The sequence below is a fragment of the Onychostruthus taczanowskii genome, unplaced genomic scaffold (genome assembly GCF_017590055.1).
Source record: "Onychostruthus taczanowskii isolate IOZ18803 unplaced genomic scaffold, ASM1759005v1 scaffold3, whole genome shotgun sequence".
In the NCBI taxonomy this organism is placed as follows: domain Eukaryota; kingdom Metazoa; phylum Chordata; class Aves; order Passeriformes; family Passeridae; genus Onychostruthus; species Onychostruthus taczanowskii.
The window spans coordinates 2,272,095-2,284,773 of record NW_024500349.1 but is presented as its reverse complement, the minus strand read 5'-3'; the positions used below and the strand labels follow the sequence as shown (position 1 = coordinate 2,284,773).

The following is a 12,679-nucleotide window of genomic DNA, read 5'->3' as shown; positions in this document are numbered from 1 at the left end:
ACCTCTCCTCAGCAAAAACAGTCTATTTTTAATCAGTTTCAGATGGTTGATTCGCTCACACCAAAGGGCTCAGTAGGTGTTCAGCTTTCCTAAGATTTCTTTGCTCAACAGAGAATTTCTCTCTCTGAAACCATACACTTAAAATTGCTCCAACTGTCTATCCACATTTCCTCTGTCAGCTTCAAAACTTTTGCCTTACAGACATCTACAATTCTTCTCATCTCTCTGTACAAAATCATATGAGAAGCAGGATCTTCCTCATACTTTGCCTGAAGTCTAGCAAAAAAAGAAGATTCCATCAACCTAACCTGTGCACTAAATGAAACTTTCTTCTTTCAAAAGGTCTACATTTCTAGCCTTTCTCTGTGTGAAGAGCATAAAATTTTCTCCAGTTTCTGTCTGTTTAAATTACTACCATAAATACTGGTACATAGCTTACAGTCTCCAAGTACTGCTCACACCCTGAATGCATTGAACTAGAGTTGCTAAAATTAATTAGCTTCCCAGATAGCTTCTGTACCATACCCACTGAAGCCTGACACAATAAACCCATTACACCAATGTTTTAACTACATGGTGAAACATGGTGAAAATGCCTCGTGAGAGACTAGAGCCTTTAAACTCTGCTGCAGAAATTCTTCACCAAAAATCTTCACAAATGGACACTGACAGCAGAATATGGGTGAGACTCTGGCAGGTCATGTATGACCGGTGCATTGTCAAGGATAATGCCTCTTTCTACTCTGAGCTTCTCCATCACAAACTTTTTCCTGTTGTATTCCTGTCTCCTCCCAGACAATAGGTATTTCTTCTCACCTCTTTCCACTCTCCATTCTTTCAGTGCCACTTGCAATTCCTAGTCAGAATTGGTTCCTTCCAAGCTTTCTGCCACTGCAGTTTGAATGTATTTCCCAGGCATTCACTTTCTCCCCTTCTTAATGCCTTCATTTTCCCGGCTTCATGACTCCAGTATATTTGGGGGGAAGCGGGGAGGTAATTCTGTCTCTTCCAATGCATCTTCCTCCTAATGTTCTGATGTTCTGCAGGTTCCTACCCCCAACTAGTCTCTAAATGCCTGTTTCTGGAAATGTCAGTTTCTCCCTCAGCATCTAATGTGTTGTACAAGTTTGTCCTTCTCAAACGACTCCTGCCCCAAACTCCACATTCTACCGGTCCTCAGTACTAACTCCTAATTCTAGTATCCTTCTTCTATGTGTGAAACCATTTCCATTTTCCATACTGTTTTATACCTCTTCCTTCTTTTTTTTTTTTTTTTTTTTTTTTTTTTTTTTTAATTTTGGCACTTTCTCTCTGCTCTCTCTTAGGCAGCACAAACTGGCTTATACTACCTCAAAACTGTGACTGCAGAGGGAATCTCTAGAAGGTCTGGGCTGAACATGTGTGGGTATGTTCTTACACAAATGTGGAAGGTTCAGTCTTGACTCAGAAGCCATCTACTGCCAAGTCCATTTTCCACTGCATGGTAGCACAAGAACTTCTCAGGCAAAAAGGGCGACCAGAACTTGTGAACGTAAGCAAAGGAATATATCATGCACCGGAGGAGATCTTCAGAGATGGTGAAAATTATCTGGCTAAAATTTTCCAAATAAATCCAACCGACTGAAGATAGATTTAAAAAAAAAAAATAAAAAAAAAGTATGCACTGTGAATAAGGCTGTTTTCTCTGCCAATATCTCTTCCAGTCTGTTGCATTCTTGTCCATTCAAACTATGTCTGCTGTTAAATTCAAAACACTTATATTACAGTAAAATTAAAAAAAAATAAAATAGTATTTTGATATAAAAATTTTTGTACATAACTGAAATTGCAATCACTTGCAAAAATAGTTTTATAATGATAGTAAATCCAAGATTTTATTTTTGAAATCCAGTAATTAATTCATATATTTAATTTTCACTTCCAAAAAAATTGAACATTTTCAACAGTAAAATTAGTTCTGAAATTTCTAAAATTCTACATATATTTAATTTGCATACCTAACTTTCTTTAAATATTAAACCCTTGTGATTTCTCCATGTGGAATTACATATCAGTTGAAAAAAAATATAATTCATCACTTCAAGAAACCTCTCATCAAACATGTTCTTTGATGTGGTATGTGATATGTCTGTAGCACTTGATGATTCACATAACAGCGAGTAATATACTGACCATGTGTTGCAATTTATTTAAATAAGTAGATAAATTATAGGCTTAGATGCTAATAAAGCACTTTCCCAATATTTTGCAAGGGAATGGAGATACTTTCAGTTAATATTTGAGGTTTTTCAGGTCCCTTTCTGCATACAATGCACACCTACCTCCTTCTTACTTAATCACACTCATTTCTCACACACTACAGGCCATTAAGCCCCACTTCTTTTCCTCTTATTAAAGGGGAGGCTGCCAGTTTAAATGCAAAGATTTGTGTAATTTCTATCACTGTGCAGACAAATCAAACAGCTACAACAATGGCAAAGTGCTGGAGTGGGCTTGGCTTATTATTCTGCATGTAAATCTGAACAGCAGAGGAAAAAGAAGTGATAAATTTATTTGGTGGCTACCTACTGGTTTCTCCAGTGATAACCTCTGATTACATCAGGCATTTCATGGGATAAACACTTTTCTTCCAAAACATTTCAGGTATGATGCCAATAAAGTCAGCAGGCATTTAAACACCTATAAATCCACAAATACTTTTTTTCTTTTCAGTGGTGAAATTACCCCAGTCTTTAGAAAGCATGCACTATCAAATACCCTGAAACAATAAAACCAAAAAAATGCAAGAAAAAATAGCTGACAAGAAAATACTGGGTCTGCTTTATCTGTGAGAACATATGGTAACAATGATTATTATTTATTACTTGATCCTGCTTCAACCCAAAACGTACTTGGCAACATTTGAACACAGAAGAAAACATTGTATTCTAACAGAAAATAGCTCAAAGGCTTAAAAGAGTCAGACCCTTCAGCAGTCTGTAGTTGTGGAAATGATCTCGAGAACATTAAAGGAAATCTCCACTCACACCATTTGTTGCCCATCACCGAGTTTTAATCAAGACCAGAGCTTAGAGGACTTGCTAAATTCCAAGCACTACAACTCTGCACAGTAAGGAGCCTGTGATCAGCTGTCTATGGCTTACTCTTTCAGTTTCTCAACGTTCTTAAAGACCCTGAAGCAAAGCCAAAGATTTACCAGAGATTCTCTAAGCTAGTTTGACTAAACTGCCCTTTGAAATGTAAATGGAATTTCCCCTGCTACAATACAAGTAAATGGAAGACAGTGCTACCTATTAGCTAATCAGGCATTTTGTAGGATAACTTCCCTGTTCATCTCTACCACCAAATGCTCAGGTGCATATAGCATTCAAAACACCTCTTCCTTATGAGTTTTCCCTTTCCTCCAAAACATTTCACTCTTTAAATTTTGTGTTATTTGATGCAACTTCTACATCCCATATCCCTCAGTCCAGTGTTTCCACCTCTGCAGCAACAGCATAACTGAGGATAACAGCAGTAAACTTACCTTCCATTTCTGTATTGTTTTGAAGACAAAAGAAAATGAAGATCCCATGAGGAGCTGGATTGGCTGCTGAGAACAAAAGGAGTTCTTATCCAGAGGGATTCAACTTCCAGTCACATAGGACACTCATCAGTCATAGACACCTTTTTTTACCAAATCCAAAAAACTTCACAAAGTTTCTCTAAGCAATCCAAGTAGTGAAGGTGACAGCATCCTCTCTCTCTTGTCCTTCAATATTTAAGGCTGGATGAGATTGCACACAGCATATTTAAGAGGATGAAATGCTCACCTGTTTAGTGAGCTAGTATAGCTAATATGTGTGTATAGTATATACATGGCAATGTAAAGATCACCTAATATCTTCTGTGTTCATATTACTACAATGGATGATGCTAGCCCATAACATAAAAAGATCTGTAACTTTGTGGGATAGCATTCATACCTCTTCCATGAGGAATCATACTTACCCATTAAGAGATGCTTACCATCTGCTTTTTAGCTGGCATATGGCAAATTACACCATCATGTTTCAGCAAAGAAAAGGAAGTGAAAAGCAAGAGAGAGGACTAGTGATGAAGCACCTGCACAGTACAGGTAAGTAAGACTACAGAACACAAGTTACAGACTAAGGCTACAGGGCACTAAGATTATGTGAACAGAGACATATCAAATAAAGTTGGGAAAAAAGTCACGTGGTGATAGGTCTGTTCAAAAGAACATAGTTTGTGCAAAAGTGAGACATAAAGAGATTTTGTACTGAAGGAAGAGTAAAACATCACCAGTTTGACACTGAACAATAATGGGGGTAAATTTAAACAGAAAAATAATTTTGAGGACTTATTTTGCTTCTTCACAGATCACAAGCCACATCCAGCTTGGCCTTGAACACTTCCAAGTATGCAGCACCTGCAACATTTCTGGGCAACCCATTCTGGTGTCTCACCACTCTTATCTAAAGTTTTTTCCTGTGAGACAATCTAAAGCTATCCTCTTTCAGTTTACAGCCATTCCCCTTTGTCCTATCGCTACAGCCCTCTTGTTGACCCATTTTAAGTACTGGAGGGCTGCTATAAGGTCTCCCTGGAGCTATCTCTTCTCCAGGCTGAACAGCCCCAACCCTCTCAGCCTGTCCTCACAGCAGAGATGTTCCTGCCCTCTGATCAACTTCACATCCCTTCTCCAGAACTGCTTCAAGAGGTTCACAACCTTCTTATGTTTGTGGTGCCAGAGCTGGATGCAGCCCTGCAGGTGGGGTCTCACAAGAGCAGAACAGAGGGGGAGAATCACCTCCCTTGCCCTCACGCTGCTTTCTGTGCAGCCCAGGACACGTCTGACTTTCTGGGCTGCATGAGCACATGGCCAGCTCATGTTGAGCTTCTCTCCAACCTGGTATTCTATGATTCCCTTAAACCATGATAGCTAGATTTGCTACAGATAACTGCTCTGGCACAAAAAACTTGTAGGGAACATCAAGATACAAATAAAATACAACTGAAGAGCTACCTGTGATTTTTCTAACCAGTTAACACTCATTGCTGATATCAGCTGGAGGGAAATCAAGACTAAAAAAAGTCATCCATCTGCATACATCATAGCTTAGATGTTACAGTCACTTGAGCTTTCTGATGTTAGATAATACCTCAGTGCTTCCTGAGAGAAACAGAAGTGGCTAATTCACTCTGAATTTATTCAGTCTGTAGTTACCTTTCCCTGTCTTCCATCAAGCTGTAAACAGTGCCACAAATTACAGAAGTTTTTGTTATGTGAACACTGAAAAGCAAGTAAATATTTCATTATTAAAAAAACACAACCAGAAAATGTAGTTGACCTTTGAAGGGGCACTGCCAAATGCAAAGTCTCATTCCAGTCAGTAATGAAAAGTAAAAAAGGAGTCTAGTTTGTTGTTCTTTTACAAGTATATCTCAGTACAGTCTTAATTATGAAGCTTTGACATCTTTATAATGGCAATACTGTGTTTTCAAAGGCATGTAATATATTAAGAAAAGGTATTATTAATGGTAAGCTTAATTCTGAGAAGACAACTCTGACGACATGGCACAATTAATCTTGACTCAAACAACCTCCAAATATGTCTGTAAACTCACTTGGCCTTGCCCGCAGGATGTTCAATTTCTAGAAGAAATAACCAGAATAAAAAAATCTTTTTTTCTAATTACTGAGGGGCAGTTAAGCGCTTTATAGACCACCCAGGAAGAGAAAGGCATTTCAAACATCACCTTTTGAATAATAACAATTTTATAACTCCTGCTTTACCCCAAGGTAATGAGGACATCACAAAATAAACATGCAAAACCCACCAACGTGTTTACGTCATATCTTAATGCTCATTGAAAGTACATACCATTAGAGCTATCTTGAATAAAATGCAGTGAAACAATGGATTTAAAAATACTGCTTATTTATTTGAATTCATTGAATGTATTACTCATGTAACTCTTGGTAATAGTTAACATTATTCATCAAAAACCACAGGCAAAGTGATTTGGTTCTTATATACACTGCTGGATATGACCAAGCAAGAAATTATTTGCTAAATAGTGTCACATGAAACTGCAACACTGAAATGTGACATACTAAACTGAAATGGATGCCTGTTTCAAAAAACACTCCTAAGAGTGTGGTGAGAACAGCCATTCTGCCAAATTGATGTCAGGTCTTCTATATTATAAGTGATAAAAAAGCCAGGGTCCAGATGCCACACCATGTCACCTTTCCTGAACCCCACACGATAACCTTGGAAAAAGGAGTACGGCCATTGTGTTGAGGTGCAGTAAGATAAGCTGCACTTACACGAACAGCATTTTTCAGTTTGTTTTGTGTACAATATCAACAGGTTAGAAAATGAGTACTGCTCCATCCATCCATCCATCCATCCATCCATCCATCCATCCATCCATCCCCTGGACCCTGGAGTCTTCCTCCCCGCATGTTTCCTCAGTATCTGGTGCACAGGTTAATCTGATCCTTGTAGAAAGCCACCTTTCAGGACTACACTTCATCATGTAACTTGTTAAAACCAGTTACAGTTCTCCTGTCTACCATATGATCCTAATTCCAAAGGCATTTTGGGAACCATGGAAAAACACACGGCAGCATACCTCTGATGTGCTTGACATGTACTCTTGTTAGCAGTGCTATCCCCTATCAACTATGACCAATGACTACACTTTCTTCTTATGTCTGAACACCCAAACATCCTGTACTTCCTTGGTTAAGTGGTAAATCTTTGCATACATCCATACAAAGCAGCACAAAGAGTCAAAGGGAGCTCACTGTCAGAGGGCAACTATCACCCCCAGGTCCTTCCCATGATCCTTAACTGGGTCACCTCAAAAGCATGGAGCCAACTGAACAGCTCACAGGCTCTCTGGTAAGGCAAGACCATATCCTTGGTTTGTTCAGAAGATGCCCTGAAGAAAGATTCCTGTGGCATCTGTGGATACCACCTCGATTAGAAAGGTGTTAATCTGAAATGGCTGTAACTACACTTAGCAGGAAACTTGGATTTTCCAGTTGTAACTTCCAGGTGAAGCCCAACAGTGTTAGCAGCTCTCATTCTTAACTGAGACATGGACAATTCCCTCTGCTATGGTTATCTTATATTAGGTAGTACTTCATGTGAGCAGTTCAGTGTGTCTCTTCATTTAAGTTACTTCGAAATTCACTCCACTGAAGTGGCTAAAAGCAATGTCAATGACAAGTGGGTATAAGAACAAAAAACAATATAAAACAATGTGCAATTATATGCTGTTCTATTGAAGGCCAATGCTACTAAATATAGAGATTAATACTGAAGAAAATAAGATCAGTGTGAAATAACATACAACCTTAAGGTATTGGTCATTCATTTCTGGGTACCTTTATCAAAGAATCAATTAACATTTAATCTTCTTAAAAGGTGCACAGTCTACTGTTGTTACATACAAAGTATTCATGTTTCAGACCGAGATCATCATCTGGCCTTTGGCTAGATGTCTTAGACCTTCTTGACTATTTACACTGCAAATTTTTCAAGAGAGTGAATTTAACTCTGTGTGTAGTTCTAGGTAGGGAGCTGACTGGATGGCACTTTAAATCAATGGCTGCAAGTGCTTAGCACGTAACAGGATTGCTCCTGAAAGGCCCAGGTAAGACCTGTGCCCACATTAACATGAGTTTAAGTACTGACAAATGGAAACAGTTAGGACCCAAACATTTATTACCAGAAATACATCAAGCTAACCAGCTTACTAATACATAGAACCAACTATCACTTTCAAAACTGAATTTTATTGTACTTGCTAGCATAACTTTCAGTCAAGTATAGCTCAATTATTTAGTTGCTTATTTTACCAAAACTTCTATTTGCATGCATTAAAAAAAAAAAAAAAAAAAAAAAAAAAAAAAAAAATAGAAAAGTCTTCTTTCCTATCTAATGATTTTTCAGGAACTTTGAGTTGTGATATGCTCTCTCTTCCTCCATTTTCACTTATACAAAACTAGTAGGAATTACTGACAGATATGTTGGTCACATCACTATTATTATGTAACAGGACTTGCATGCAGCTTCTCATAGGTCTAGAGATACAGATGAAAATCAACTGGCTAGGTTTTAAACGTTATCCCATTTTATCTGGATCTAGAAGAGAGCTGGAATTAAAAAAAAAAATCATCAAACCCTCTGCGGAACATTGTCTTCATCATTAATGAAAATTCTCCACTTTTTCAGATGCTTTTCAAAATCACTCAGCTGAAGACATGCAAAGAAAAAGTTTGCTAAACTAGATTCTGTCAGTTTATGAAGCTAATCCTTGCAAACATATTATTCGTTACTATTTCATTAAGATTTTTAGAAAATGTGCTCCAGTTCATCTCTCAACAAAGCTTATGAACCGCAGAGAACTAAACTCTAACATGGCTCAGTTGTTTGCTGACATTTTTATAGCAGTTCAAATATTTAGCAGTTTACTTCTAAACTTCTTTGCCACAAACAAAATAATCAGAAAATAGTCCCCTCTGTGCTGCTTGAATACCTTGGTTAAAATAAGGTGCACATGCAAACTGCAATCCAACTTTTTTATGAAAAAGTGATTGAGTCTGATGAAACATAAAAAACTGGAGTGTAAGACAAATCTGAACTGCCTACTCCTCTTGAAAGCACAATACAGTTTATTCTATATAGCTTTTTAAAACAACTATTAAGACCTGTGTGGCTCTTATTCATGATTCTAAAGCAGTACTATGTAGAGTTGTTTGAAGTGCCATCACCAGCAGGATTTAAACATTGCCACTTGAATTTCTAAGTAAATTTGGCTGGCACTCACTATAAATGATAATGAAGACCTATGGTGAAGTCCATGCTTTTGAGGGGTTAATTGGGATTTTGCCATTTATCTTAACAGGACCAACATCTGTCCAAGATTTACGAAGTTTGCATACTCTAATACATGCCAGTAGATACAGAAACACAGTATTTTAGTTCATTCAGAGCTATTTTGTGTCAGCTAGCATATGACAGCTATAGTAAGCATCAGAGTGGTAGCTTAGCAAAAGTTGCCTACCAGCAAAGGTTATCATCTGTCTGAAGAAATTACAATGAAGTATTAGCTCTCCTGTATTTAATTTACCTACTTGACAATTATGCCTAGGATTCTGAGAGGTAAATTAAATTCCCTCTTCAGCTCCAACACCACCTGCAGTTTGAGCTGTTGGCAGCAAAGAAATGTCATCCTGGTCAGCCCTGATACACTCAGCCCTAAAGCAGCATAGGGACCCTTTCACTGACCAAACACAAAGGTTCCCCCCACAATATCATCCTTCAACCACTGAAGGGAAAAAGGACCAGAAGCAAGACCTTAATTTCATTCAGTGCCTATAAAAAAGCAAAGGCATTATATTGCGATGTCTTGTTTAACTAATTCTAAACTCCCTCTAATCAGATGACTTAACTCTAAAGTGCACAGTCCTGAGAAGAATATCACACACTGCATTATCCTTATGAAGTTCAAGGGTTGCCAGTGTATGTAAAAGCTTGGCAGGAAGACTTCTCTTAGATATCGACAATATTGACTTCAAGAGGTCTTAGGATACACATCTTTCTATTTGCTCTTTTTATGAATGATATTTTCATTCATCATTTCAGCTACAATTGCCATTCTGTTACTAAAATAAACCAGAAGTTTTTCTTTCCTTTGCAAATTGTCAACTACATTAGCCTTGTCAAAAAAACCTGTAAGAATGAAATCAATATAGCAATTTGAAGACAAAATTGGCAGGCACTATATTGTACTTGGACACATTCAGTAAATAGCCTCATACATCAATCTACCCGTCATCAATGGCAATATTCTGAAATCTACTAATGTTGTTTATTACATTTGCCGCGTGAAACGCCAAAATAAGTACAGATATCGGTCCAGCAGATGAAAAATAACACGGAGGTAATATCTGACGTGCCTGAGAAGCACGAACTAGTGACTCAGGTGTCATTTAAAGGCGCTGTACTTCCAGCACGGAGAGTGGCTGCTCTATAACCGATACGCTACCGGCAGTGACCTGCTCGCCGGCGCAGAAGCCGCAGCGGAAACTCCGGGATCCACCGTGCCCCGTCCCCGCTCTGCGCCCCGACCGCCAGCTCCAGTCCCTCGCCCCTTCCCACGGGGGGCACCGCACACGCCGCCGCAGCGGGTCGGAGCTCCTACAACCCACTCCGTCTTCCCCCTCTATTTTTGGGTGCACTGCCAGACACAGGCTGTGTTATTCAGAGGCTCCCGGTACCCCGCTCCCCGCCTGCCCCGCGGGTTCGCTGGACCCCGGCGCCTCTCCCGCCCCGCCTGCCCTGTGGCCGCTCTCCCGGGGGCGGCGGGTGAGGAAGGGCAGGCGGCGAAGTTGCCGGGACTTACGGTGGCAGCGCTACCGACGCTGGCGCGGCACCTCTCCCGTCCTCCCGTCACCTCGGGCCACCTCCGCGGCGGCTCCGCGCCCGCACCGGAGCAGCCCGGCCGCCCCTTCACTCCTCGGAGGGGCGCATTGCGCTGTCCGCTCCCCGACACCCGCCCGGTGGGTCCCCGCGTCCCGGAGGGGGCGGACAGGCACTAGCCAGGGTCGAGCCCCTCCGGCGGGGCTGCGCCTCGGGAAGCATCTGCCGCCTCTCCCCCGCGACGCACCCACTCCCCGCTCCACCCCGGGCGCGGCGGGGCTTCGCGCCGACGTCGGTGCGGGGCGGCCGGCGGCTCCCGGCGCTGCTGCCGGCGGGGCGGCCGTGCCGGAGCCGGCGCTGCGGGGGCGGCGGGGAGCGGGGCCGAGCGGCGCTCCCGACACAGCGCCTGAGGAACGGGGGGTCCTGCTGCGTGGGGCCGAGACGCCCGGCTCGGGGACAGGGACGCGTCCACCATGCCCTCGTCCCCGCGGGGGAGGCGGGGACGGCAGCCCGGCCGACTGCTCTTTGTACCGGAGGTCCCTTCCGTGCCGGGCCGGGAGCTCCCGGTCCGCCGTCGGCCGGGCTCCAACCGCAGCGAGGGTGCGTCGCCCTGCAGGAGCTCCGACCCTGAGATGTCAGAGGCCCGGCCGGCGACCTCCTTCTCCTCTTGGAGGAGAAGGTCCTCAGATCCGAGCCAGCGTTGAGCTTCTATCGCGGGCATCTTTTGGAAAGAAAAGCCGGGGGAATGTCGGGCGTGGAGCGTGGGACCCCCTGCGATCCGGCACCTGGGCGGGTGGGGCGCTGCCCCCGCAGCCGATCGAGGGTTGCTGGGGCCCCGGCCGCCCGGGGATGCTGTCCCGCGTCCTCCCGTCTGCCCCGTCTCCTCTGATGCTCTTCTAGCTCGCATGAACCATCTACCTACCTACCGTCCACCAAGCTGGGGAGGATGAACGAGAGGTGGCCGCAGCATTCATCCGACGGCAGAGTCATCTAAATTCCCGTTTCTGCTCCGGAAGTCATGTAAACGTTTTAAACTAGCTACCTCTAAGACCTGGTTCCAAGCACCTCTGGCACCTCTGGTCTCCTCAGAAAAGCAGACCCCAGCTACACGGGTATGCAGGAGCAATTAAGCCAACACCCCCCACCTCGCGGAAGAGAGTAGAGTGATGGTGCATGAAGAAGTGCAGGGGAGGACTTTGCTGCTATGACTGCTGCAAGCTGCCCAATATTTAAATATCCAGAGAGCCACCGTGAGGGTGGGAGCCGGAGCGAGCGCACGGTGATTCACCTCAGCACTCCTGACAATCATGTTAGTGCGGATAGCAGGTAGTGGGGTGTCTTCCCAGCAGGTGGAGTCAGGAGGCAAACAAACTTGCTCAAAAGGTACCACTGATGACAGCTTTTGTCTTCCGTTTTTCTGTGTGAAGGATGTTTCTGCCATCAAATATAGTGAACTCTGGCTTTAAAGTCGCCCGGCTTGCTTCTGAATGGAAAGTTAGCTCTTACTGAAGCGGTTCTCAGGTGTTTTTCTTCCATCCGCCACTTTCTCTTACAGACTACAGCCAAATTTTACAGCTTGCTTTTCTTACAGAAACCTGCATACAGAAGCAGCCTTTTTGCAGCTCAAGCCATTCTGAGAAGGGTGGGAGGGACAGGAACAAGGGGGCTTAGTGCTCAGAAGGAGATGCTGGGCTTAGCATGCACCAAGGTCCAAGAAAAAGGAACTTCTTGCCATTTTTCCCGTAGCTGATAAAAGAGTTCCTCCAGATAATACTATCAAAGAAAAATTGTCCTCCTTGATGTTAGGGTGGGGTGGGGGCAACCATATTAAGAGTTGAGACACTCAAAGAATACTGATGTGATTTGTGTTATCCCTTTAGGATTTAAACTTTCACTGTTGGTTTTATCCTTTACTCTTGTGGAGACAGCAAAGAGGAACAGTGGAAGCTGCTTTTATGAGCTCTCATAGTGCCACAAATGCTTCATTCTCCACAGCATTCTCTGGTAGGAACAGTGGCATCAGGGGAGGTTCTCATTAGCTGCACTAGGTCTGGCACCACAGAGCAGCACCCCTATGGATTCACTGCTGTCGTGTCCCTCTCGTGCTACAGCTGCCCCGAGGTGGGCTTGGGTGAGTCACAGTTCTAAATGCTTCAGATGTTTGTGGAAGAGGAACTGCTGAGGAGCAAAACCTTATGCTGAAGCCTAGGGAAAGCGGGAAGCTCCCCCCTCCTGAC

The 12,679-nt window shown here is 42.8% G+C and overlaps 1 protein-coding gene across 1 annotated transcript in view; it reads right to left on the bottom strand.

The window, feature by feature from the left end:
• CALCR (calcitonin receptor) overlaps positions 1–10,471 on the bottom strand; it is a 155,547-nt gene extending 145,076 nt beyond the window's left edge. The window contains exon 1 of the mRNA XM_041408618.1: positions 10,426–10,471. The gene's annotated coding sequence lies outside the window, so the exon portion shown is untranslated. The remainder of the gene's footprint in view (positions 1–10,425) is intronic.
• Positions 10,472–12,679: the final 2,208 nt, after the last annotated feature.